Genomic DNA, 12,146 nt, shown 5'->3' on the forward strand with positions numbered 1-12,146 from the left:
AGACTCATTGAAGACTTTTCAAGAACATACAAAAGTCTAAGAAATAGGGAAAACCAAGCACAAGCAAGAAACACGAATAAATCAATAAATTAGCACAGCAAAAGGCACACACCGAAGACTCAATGCACTAAGACATCCAGTGTACATCGGACATCGTGCACCAGATAAGGCACATAAAGAGGACTGCAAAACGACCCCTAGGAGTTAGAGGGCACCGAAAATATCTAGTGTAGGACTAGACTCCACACCAGATATGAAACTCAGAGATGTTGAAAATGCAACCAAGTCAAACATAAGACACCAAATGTATCTAGTATAGCACCGGACGTCACACCAGATGTGGCACTCAAACACGATGTAAAATGCACAAGCCAAGTATAAGGCTCCTAACCTATCCGATGTGGACACTGGTGGCACACCGGATGCCTAGCGGGCTCGACGGTTGGCAACGACTCGATCCAATGACTAGCTAACAGGGAAAATTCTATGCATCACTGGACTGTCTAACACTACTAAAAAAGCTAACAACTTTCCAATGACCACTTCTGGCATGGCACCGGACATGTCTCGTGCACCACCAGACATGTCTGATGAGCACACAAAAACTGTTGTTGGCTTTAAATGATAATATTTGGGTGTGGTAGGCTATAAATACCAACCCAACCGGGCATTTCTTGAAGTATGAGATTAGACACATTTCAAATAAGTTAAGGCTTCATTCCTTTAGCTTATAGACACCCAAGCACTCCAAGACTACTTGGTGCTTTGCATAGGTACTTCGCAAAGTGCCTAGGATAGTTGAACAATTGTTATAGTGCTTGTGTTTCTCCCTCCCTTGAAGAATAGACATCTCCCTCCCTTGAAAAAGTTTCTCCGAATTGTCAGAAGTACTCATAAGCCTCTACCTCGTGTGGATTGGACGTGAGAAGCTTGTTCTCACTCATTGATTAGTGAAGAACTCAAGGTCGACATTGTGATTACTTGATGGAGGTGTTGGTCACTTGCTTTCTATTCCTGAAAGTGATAAAATCAAGGAAACCCAAAATGAAAAGATTCTCCCTTCGCCCATTTGTTTACCTTCGAAGATTAACAAATGGGAGAAGGTGTAAAAAGATAATAAGAACATGATAGCTTGATCCAATCCAATTCGCCCTGTTGTTCAATATTTCATGCTAAAATAATTAATTAGATTTGTACCTTCAGTCTTACAAAGGAAGGTATGAAGACAAGATTAGATAGCTTTGGAGTCTAAGTGATCGTGTTTACCCACATGCCCAAAAAGTGCCCCTATGCATGGCACTGTGCTCCTACTATAGTGGCGAGATATAACTTCATATGAATTTTGAAACATGCCCATAAATTGTATACATATAAGCTACAAATCTTATAAGGCTAATGTTGACTTTTCCTCCCTTATGCCGCATCAATCAATCTTTTAGATTCTTCTTACCCCCTTCTGCTTCGTGCGTTAGCACATGAGAGGCGAAGTTTTTTCTCCCCTTCATGCTTGTTCACTAGTCTGTCCGTAGAGGCTAAAGCTCCTTAACTTCGCTGCTTCCTTACATGCTGATATAGACAAAGATCGAACCTGCTAATTGTCAATAATACTTGGAGCATGATTAACTGTTAACACAACGTTTGGAGGACCTTCGGCTAAGGAGGCCCCCAAAAGGAGGAAAGGGTTGAAAGAGACCTAGTTCTTTGTGAACTCCTCAACGGAGGCATATGATTCTTTGTGAATTTGAACTCCAGCAAACAATTATTGTGTGTCTTATGCTATTTACTTTCCTACCGCATTTATCTTTTCTCACTTTGTTCATACTTGCTATACTTATGATTTGAGCTCAATCTCCTTATGCAATCATGTTTAGCTAGGTTCTTTTCTCTCTTAGTGTTGGTAAAAAAATATCAAGTAATTGTTTTTAAATACATACACAACTATATTATTCTCTTATCATCCACCAAAGTCACCTATCTAACCATTTAGTAGGAACACTCGAATTAAATCTTGTATTTGAGTAGTAAAATTGCAGGTGTTGCCTATTCATTAAAGTCTTCTAATCAACTTTCAAAAAGCTCTTGTTGCTCCTAGACTAAAGTCTAGTCCTCTGACATCTATTACAATTAGCTCCATGGAGGTCTCACTCACAAATAATGATGGGCCAGTTATAATTGAGAATTCGACTACAACAACAACTCAAGATGGCCCTGCAAGTGTTACTAATTTTGTAGAGAAAGAGAAGCGTTTCAAGACGAATACTAAGTATTTGTATCCCAAGTGGTGTCCTTGAGAGTCATCGAAGACAATGAAGAGCAAATTATAGCACACCCAACATAACAAATAGAAGAAAGAAATGCTAGCCCAAATCTTTTGGACCTTTATTGTGATAATAATGGTGCCATTGCATAGGCTAATGAACCTATATCGCACATAAAATCCAAATGCATACTGCAACACTATCACATTATTTACGAGATCATTAAGAAGTGATGTAAAGATTTACAAAGTGTACACATATATAAATGTTGTTGATCCATTGGTAAAACCTCTCCCATAACCAAAACATGTGGGACACATGTGTGCTATCAATATTAAGTACCTACATGTTTGACTTTAGTGTAAATGGAAGATAATTGTGTAAACATCCCATATTTATGAGTGTTGAATGAAGTGTTATTCAGTCCCTTGAATTATCATTATTATATTGATTAGTGAGCATATGACTTGTTCAAGAAATCCTATATCTTATATTGTTATTCAAAATATCCCTAGTCTTATGTCATTCTGTGAGACAACAACGATTTTATAGACCAACACATGTATTGATTGATGATCATGTTTCACAAAACATTGCTATAGAGATATCAAATCAATAATGTAGACATATGATAAAGTTCATGGTGTTAGATTGACCTACTCCGAGATTATGCTGGAATTGTTATGTTAAAAATGTGCCATTAAGCATTCTCAAGTGGTATACCTATTGTGTCCTTAGACTAGATATCTCACTATGTGTAGTGATACATATTGGGGCTATCAAGTGCTACTCCATAACTAGGTAGTTTAAAATCAATTTTCAAGTGTACCATGAAACATAGGATGTGATGTAAGCGGATCAAGATAGAATTTGTTCCTGCTACATAACGGGAGGGATATCTCTAAATCCCTCAATATGGTCATATTAAGAAAGTGCATGACCATGCCAGTGCGATTAAAGACATTCATTGACGTGACTAAGGAGTTGGTGACAAGTTGTAATCCACTACAAGATCAAGTGAAGTGTTGAGCTATTACAAGGGTGGCATAAATCTCGTCTTAATTTTGACGAATATCATGTGGCAAAACGATTAAGACATGTGTATGTCAAGGTTCAACTGATATGGTATTTTATATGTACACAAGATTCAATATGTGTTGCTAGGCATCACCTATGACTAATGGCTCAAAAATGGTTTTTGATCATAGCCTTCTACACATGAACCTAACGAGTCACACACTTAAGGAGTTGTAACAGTTACATAGATGATTAACTCTGGTGCAAGTGAAAGATTATAGAATACTATATCCACGTAACAATCTTCTTCCTTTGGCTATAAAGGGACGGGGGACACAGAAACATAGCCACCCGTAACTGGACGTAGGGTATTATTTCATTTTGAGTCTGATCCGATATAAATCTTGTATCTTTCTGCCCTTGCCTTCGAAACTAGATCTGTGTGAATGCCTATCTCTAATTCCATAAACACTATCGAGATTTCCTCGACAAATTTAAATGAATTAATGTAATTTTTAACATAGAGAATTCAAATGAATTGATGCACTTTTAAACGGAGGGATGTGGTGCTACCCATAGAAATAGAAACAGGGATGCATCACATTAGATGACTATGGTATTGTTTGGTTCCGAAGTATAGTGGGACGGAACCGGTCCGCTCTTAATTTGTTGTTGCTTGAATTGAATTCATGTAGGACAAAGTAACTCTAAAAAACAAAAATTATGCTCAAATGTCGAATCATCCAGTTCCATAAAATCTTATGAACGGAGCCACTCTTCGAATTGGAGCCCCTCCATACCAACTAGCTCTGGAACCAAACACTAACTAAACAAACCTAAAACCTAGTACTACCTTCGTTCACAAATATATGACACCGTTAACTTTTTTTAAAACTTTAACCACTCGTCTTATTCAAAATATTTATTAAAAAATATAAAATTTTAAGTTAAACATAAACTATCTTAAGTGATAAAATAAATCATAAAAAAATAAATGATAATTTATTATTTTTTTAAATAAGACGAATGATTAAAGTTTTTTTTAGAACAAGCAATACTCAAGTGACGAGAAGGCAGCTCAAGCAAGAAGAGCGATCGTAGTGAACTGCCGTGCCGAGCTTTTTTCCCCTTCCTTCTCCGGGGCCGATCGCACACGCGCTGACAGCCTGACACACACGTGACCCTGCTACGTCACCATCACCTTTTGCTCGGCTAGCGCGACAGGGGTAGTTGGCATGCTGCACTGCTGCTTGTGGCAGCCGGCCGGCGCAGGATAGTTACGCTCACTAAACCCTCCACTCCGTGTTCTGGTTCTGGGTGCCAAATGCCAAATGATGGCTGCTTCCATTAGTGATGATAATGATTCTTTTTGGACTGCTGCTTCATACTTCAGGTCCGGTCCAACAGCGGCATCCGTGTCCAATGGTTTTTGGACTGGTTCGTTGAGGCCACGGTGGTGTGGTGGTGCTTCATACTCTCTGAACACAAAAACAGAGAGGCCCTATCTGGTACGGTACTTATGTTATGTTGCAGTTCTCCCTTCGTTTTGACCAAAACCGGCTACACTTACTTTACAAGACAACACTTTTGTGCTGCCTTTTGACATACCCTCTCCTTCCGAATGCATCCAAGTGCAATGCCATTCTTGCGTCCATGCTACTGTATACATCATGGTGGATGCGCCAGGATGGCTCCTTTCTTGCTTGTCGGTGAAGTTGTGTGCAACCTCCATACGTACTCCGGCGTAAGGGCTATCTACTCATCTGTGTTGGTGTAAAACACTGTTTATATAGTAGAATATATAATTTATAAAGCAGAGATTAAACTAAAAGATGAGATAAATGTTAAACACTAAATTTGCTACCTGTACGTAGTGATGGCAATGGGTATATTTTACACGCGTGCCCGCGGGTAAAAACCCTATAGGTTGCGATTTTGGGTGTGAGTTTGTACACGCACTTACGTATGTGGGTTTGATTCTCAATCCAACGATTTTTTTTCTCATGAGTGTGAAAGTGTTGTACCCGTGCCCGCAAACACGTGTACCTGCAATGGATATATACGTTTGTGTGTGCATACACATTTCTATAGATGTGTGTGTATATATATAATATGTGTGCACATATTGTATATATATATATATATATATATATATATATATATACATATTTGTATATGTATACTTATTTGTGTGTGTATGTATGTATATATGTATGTATGTATGTATGTATGTTGGGTGGGGTGCTCACATGTATACCCGCGAGTAGCGGTTATGGGTAGCATATTGTACCGTCGCTGGTAACGAGTACGGGTTTGTAAATGTTCTACCCGCGGGTTTCAAACCTGTTGCCATCCCTACCTAGATGGTTGGACGATTCGGTCATTTGGCTCGGACGGTCCATGATTAGAGTGATTAGATTAATTTAGGCTGGAGTTATATCATGCATGGTTAATCTAACAAAATCAAGAGAAACTATTGGATCTCGCCTAGGATTGGGTCTAGACCTCCACCCTATATATATGAAGGGGTACGACTGATTGATAACACACACAATCCAATCGAGCCAATCTATCTACATTATCATGCCTTAGGAGTAGACGTAGCGTAGCTTTATTTGTAGCTTCCGAATCTCAATCTTCACCTACCTTCGGCTCTACGTCATCTAGAGCCGCTTTAGGTGGCCTGTCGACCCCAAAGTAACTCTATGATCCCTCCTCCTCAACGGGTCCCTCTCGAGCGATGAGATCTAGATTCTACGTGAAGCCCTTTACGCCAGAGCAGAGGTAGTGGTGCTAAATGAGGTCAACAATAGGAAAGCTGCCTAAGCTCTTTTTCGTCACTTACAAAGGTACGTAGTGGTGCTAAATCCTTGCAAAAGAAAGGAAAAAACTTACATGTGCCAAAATTTTATTGTATTAGAACAACTCCTAAAACCCCATATAGCAAACCATAAGGGCTTGTTCGTTTTGCTCCCAATCCATATGAATTGGGTGTGTTTGGATGAGTTTAAATTTCAAACAAGTCAAAAAACTTTCATAATTTTTTAGTCCCATCCAATTTACATGAGATAGGAATAACCGAACAAGTCTTAAAGTTGTTTTTGGGGGAAAAGCACATTTTGAATCCACCAATAGTTCCCCTTCTTCTTCTTCCCGTTAACTTCGCTTTGATTTATGTCCACCACTAAACAAATTGACTGTGTGTGCTACTTAGAACAATGTCAGGATTTCTTAGAGGGAAAATGGTCAATGGTAGTGCTGCATGGAATGAGCAGCACATTTCTGATGTATTTCTCCTAATCCTGTAAACTAAAGCAACGATGGGCATATAAGATGATGTGACATGCGACAATCAAGAAAAAGCTTCGATGGCCTTCTAATTTATTTCTGGTGGAGCTTATGGTTGGAAAGAAACAACAGAATCTTTAAGGGTCAGCAGAGAACGACAGAGCAAGTGGCGCATGTGGTGAAAGAGCTCGTTGGTGGAGTTTTAGCTTGTCTGTAGCGGTTGGAGGCCTGGTCAGGGGAGTTTGAGTCTTTATCTCTAAATGTCAGTGTTCTAACTAGGTCAAGTTTGTTAAGTTGTTTGGGTTGTGTCAGTTTGTAAAGTTTATTATCTCTTCTAATATATTGGATTGACAAATCTTTTGCCTTTCCCTTTCAAAAAAAAAGACATGCAATTTACATAAGCCTTCAGTTTTTCCGTTTCTAGGTTAGTCTAGATTGTTAACTGAGTGAGAGCTTCTAGCTTCTGCTACACCTTCAACTTCACAACTTGTTTCTTTTTTATTAGGAGTTGTAAGAGTGGCATCAGTGTGTGTTGATGCTTGGGGATGCAAAAGTGGATGAGAATGGAAATTTGCTGGTACTCGGTCACTGGGATTTATTTCAGTGTACTCGGTCACCGGGATTCAGTTCAGCTGGTACCCTGAAACTGTGTATTGGCAAACACTGAATATTGGTGGATGCATATGGCTGATTGATGGTTCATATATTTAAACTGACTCATAGTGTCGTCCATGTCTAGAAAACATCTTTGTGCTTTACAATAACTGTACCTGTCGGACGACGGACGGAATAAAAATTTGTCTTCAGATCCTGCACGGCTGCTCTCTCCGGCGCTGCAAACTGTTATTCTGCCAAACCTTGGTATTCGGCCCAATTAAGTGAATCTGTGGCCCAAAGTTGGCGATTCAAAAATTCTAGGGATCAACTTTTAGCAGTTTAATTTGGGTTCATATTTTTTTAGCAACATTTGTTTTTCAACAACCCCCGATACCAGATTTTAGGGAACAATTTTTTAGTGATATCTTGGAGTTGCTCTTATGCCTGCAATACTAATACCTACGCTGTATAAAAAAAGTACATGCGTTTGCTTAGTTTATTCTTGTGCCTTTCTCAAGGTATTCCAAAATAAACTTCGCTCCGGTGCGGTACTCAAGGTCAAGGCATAGCGGCATGTATGCTTGAAACAAGCTAGAGTATAATGCACTTTTGATGGATTTTCATCATAAGAAAATACTACACTTTGTGAATTGAATACTACGCAAAAGTGGGCTGAGTTGCACGAACGTGCACAGGCCACAGACCACAGACCACAGTCCCCATTCCTGAAAGTCACGTGCACGACCAACGTGCATCTCGTCCAGGCCCGTTACCCGGCCGGTTGGCTTGTTCGTTTCGCCGTTGATCTAGGTGGATTGGAAGGTATTGAATAGGTTTAAATTCATAGCAAATAAAAATTATATCTCAATCTATTCTAAACCATTTGGAACTAAAATAACCAAACAAAGTGGATGTGAAGTGTTGGGGTCTTCTCCGCCGAAGGTCCTCAAGGTAAGAACACCTTCGGCAAGACTGTACAAAGAAAGATGTGATATAAAGATGTATGCCGAAGATGATGCGAACAAAAGCCGAAGCTACAACCGAAAGAGCTTCGGCTTGATATTGTGATAAAGGTGAAAGACGTTTACAGAATGAGAATATAAATAATTTAATGATTTGGAACGATTATTTATATTCTTTTGTGTTTTGTATGTCTTTATTTACATTCGCTCACTAAAATGATGAAGGTACGCCCTTCACGACCTTCGTCTGAGGATTATTATATCCCAAGGGAGATAATGCTTCGAAGGACGAAGGTCTCTAATCATTAACAATTGTATTGCTTTGTTCTTGATGTATGTTGTTTGAGAACAAGGACCAACATTGGCGCCCAACTCCGGTGAACTCACTTCCACAGTTGTGACGATGGCTTCGCATAACAACCAAGTTGTAGCACCTTCGGCCACGAAGCTGGTGCTTCCCAATTACAGGCGGCTCAAGTTCTAAACCAGCCAACAAGAAGCAGAAGAAAGAAGCGCAAAGAAGAGTACAACATGTTAGGGTGCAAGGACCCTTCATCAAGTCCAAGTGGTCTCACATTCCAATTACCTTCTCCCAGGAAGACCTTCAGCTCAAGGATTATCCTCACAACGAAGCAATGGTCATATCTTGTGTCATCAAGGGATTCCTGGTCCACAATGTCCTGGTGGACAAAGGCAGTGCAGCGGATATCGTCTTTGCAAAGGCTTTCAGGCAAATGCAAGAGCCAGAGGACAAGATACATGATGCAACACACCCTCTTTGTGGCTTCGGAGGAAGACAGATTGTGGCACTTGGCAAGATAACAATGCTGGTTACCTTCGGCTATGTTCACAACACAAGAACGGAACATGTTATCTTTCACATTGTTGACATGGAGTATCCATACAATGCAATCATTGGTCGAGGGACACTTAATGCCTTCAAAGCAATACTTCATCCAATATATCTTTGCATGAAGACACCTTCAGAACAAGGACCTATTGCTGTACACAGGAGTCAAGAAGCTACCAGGAGGGCTGAAGGGAGTTGGACAGATTCGGAGGCTATTCATAATATAGATGAAGCTGAAGCTTATTAGCAGTATAAGCACAAAAGAGAGAAGAATGCTTCAGCAGATCAGTCGAAGCCTATGCTCTTGTGTGAAGACATAGCAGAGCAAAAAGTATTGCTAGGATCTCAACTATCTGGTGAATAGGAAAAGACTTTGCTAAGATTCTTGTTCAACAACAAGGACGTCTTTGCTTGGACAGCTAATGATCTCTGTGGTGTCAATAGAGACGTCATTGAGCATTCACTCAATGTGGACCCGTCCTTCAGACCAAGAACAAGAGGCTTCGGAAAATGTCCGATGATAAAGCCGAAGGTGCACGAAATGAAGTAAAGCGACTTCTAAGTGCTGGTGTTATTAGAGAAGTAACATACCTAGAGTGGCTGGCCAACACCGTCATGGTGAAAAAAGCTAATGGAAAATGGAGAATGTGCATTGATTTCACAGATCTCAACAAGGCATGTCCGAAGGATGAATTCCCACTACCAAGAATAGATTCCCTTGTAGATGCAGCAACTTCTTCAGAACTTATGAGTTTACTAGACTGCTACTCGAGTTATCATCAAATTTGGATGAAAAAGGAGAATGAGCCAAAGACAAGCTTCATAACTCCTAGTGTACCTATTGTTACCTTCGGATGCCTGAGGGGCTCAAGAATGCTGGAGGAAGCTTTAGCAGAATGACTGCCAATGTTCTTCACTCTCAAATTGGTAGGAATGTGCTGACATATGTCGATTTGCAAGAGACATTTGCCAATTTCATGTTGCCGATTTGCAAGAGACATTTGCCAATTTCAGACAAGCCGGTCTCAAGTTAAATCTAGAAAAATGTGTCTTCGGAGTGAAGAAGGGCAAGTTCTTGGTTGCCTGGTATCAACAAAAGGCATCGAAGCTAACCCAAGCAAAATCGAAGCTATCCTTCGGATGGAGCCACCAAATTCAAAGAAGAGGGCTCAACGGTTGGCAGGAAGGCTGGCATCATTAAACAGATTCATTTCAAGATCAACATAGAGGAATTTACCTTTCTTTGAAATACTGAAATCAACCGAATTCTTCCAATGGGATCTAGCTCAACAGAAAGTTTTCGAAGAGCTGAAGCAATATTTGATAGATCTGACAACTCTAACCCCACCTTCATCAGGAGCCCTATTACTTCTATATGTGTCCGCTTCCCATGCTGCGGTCAATGCAGCACTTGTACAAGAGAAACAAGAGGGCCAGGTAAAAAAGCAAGCATCGGTATACTTCGTCTCTGAAGTACTCAGCCATTCAAAGAAAAATTACACAGAATTGGAGAAGGTACTATATGCTGTATTGATGGCCTACAGGAAGCTTCGACATTACTTTCAAGCATATCACATAATAGTGCCTTCATCGCAACTCCTGAAGAACATAATGAGGAATAGAGAACCTACAGGAAGGATCGGAAAATGGGCCGCAGAACTTAACAAATTCACCATTGATTACATGCACAGATCCTCAATTCAATCCCAAGTGTTAGCAGACTTCATTGCTGATCGGACGCCAGGGGCTCAGGATGAAGAAGCAACAAAAGACACCGAAGCTTGGATGGTATTTTGCGATGGATCTTGGGGGGCCTTCGGTGCAGGAGTAGCTGCTGTCCTAGTCGCACCCTCTAAAGTCAGAACATGTTATGCAATAAAGTTGGACTTCAGCTATACAAATAACATTGCTGAGTACGAAGCTCTTCTTCTAGGGCTTCGGAAACTAAAGGCAATGGGAATAAGAAGGGCAATCCTTAAAACTGATTCGCAAGTTATTTTGGGCCATGTGGATAAAAGCAACAAGGCAAGAGATCCGAAGCTTGAAAAGTATTTGGATGCAGTCCGAAGATTGGAAGCTTCTTTCGAGGGTTTTTCTGTAAAAAATATGAAAGGGAATTAGGCTTACACCTAGTTCCTAAATAATTTTGGTGGTTGAATTGCCCAACACAAATAATTGGACAAACTAGATTGCTCTAGTGTATAAGTTATACAGGTGCCAAAGGTTCACAACAAGCCAATTAAAAAAGACTAATGTTGGGTTCAAAATAGAGAGCTAAAAGCATCCCGAAAGGCTCCCTGGTTTGGCGCACCGGACTGTCCGGTGTGCCACCGGACAGTGTCCAGTGCACCAGGGGACCTCGCGCTGAACTCCTCAGCCTCGGGAATTTTTCAGAGCTGGCGCGCTATAATTCACCGGACATGTCCGGTGTACACCGGACAGTGTCCGGTGCTCCAAGAGGACGCGGCTCTGGAACTTGGCAACCTCGGGAATTCGCAGCGGCTGCTCCGCTATAATTCACCGGACATGTCCGGTGTACACCGGACTGTCCGGTGTAACTGCGGGGCAACGGCTACTTCGCGCCAACGGTCACCTGCAACGGCAATTAATGCGCGCCAGAGCGCGCAGAAGTCAGGCACGCGCGTAGTGGCGCACCAGACACTCTACAGTACATGTCCGGTGCGCCACCGGACATCCAGGCGGGCCCAGAAGACAGAGCTCCAACGGTCAGAACCCAACGGCTTTGGTGACGTGGCTGGCGCACCGGACATGTCCGGTGTGCACCGGACTATCCGGTGCACCATGCGACAGACAGCCCCACCAAACGGCTAGTTTGGTGGTTGGGGCTATAAATACCCCCAACCACCCACCATTCATTGCATCCAAGTTTTCCACTTCTCAACCACTTACAAGAGCTAGGCATTCAATTCTAGACACACTTACGAGAGAGATTTGCCGTGTTCTTTTGAGCTCTTGCGCTTGGATTGCTTCTTTTCTTTCTCACTTGTTCTTGTGATCAAAACTCCATTGTTATCAAGGCAAGAGGCACAAATTGTGTGGTGGCCCTTGCGGGGAAGTTTTGTTCCCAGTTTTGATTTGAGAAGAGAAGCTCACTCGGTCGGAAGGACCGTTTGAGAGAGGGAAAGGGTTGAAAGAGACCCGGTCTTTGTGACC

The sequence above is a fragment of the Zea mays genome, chromosome 9 (assembly GCF_902167145.1).
Source record: "Zea mays cultivar B73 chromosome 9, Zm-B73-REFERENCE-NAM-5.0, whole genome shotgun sequence".
Lineage (NCBI taxonomy): Eukaryota > Viridiplantae > Streptophyta > Magnoliopsida > Poales > Poaceae > Zea > Zea mays.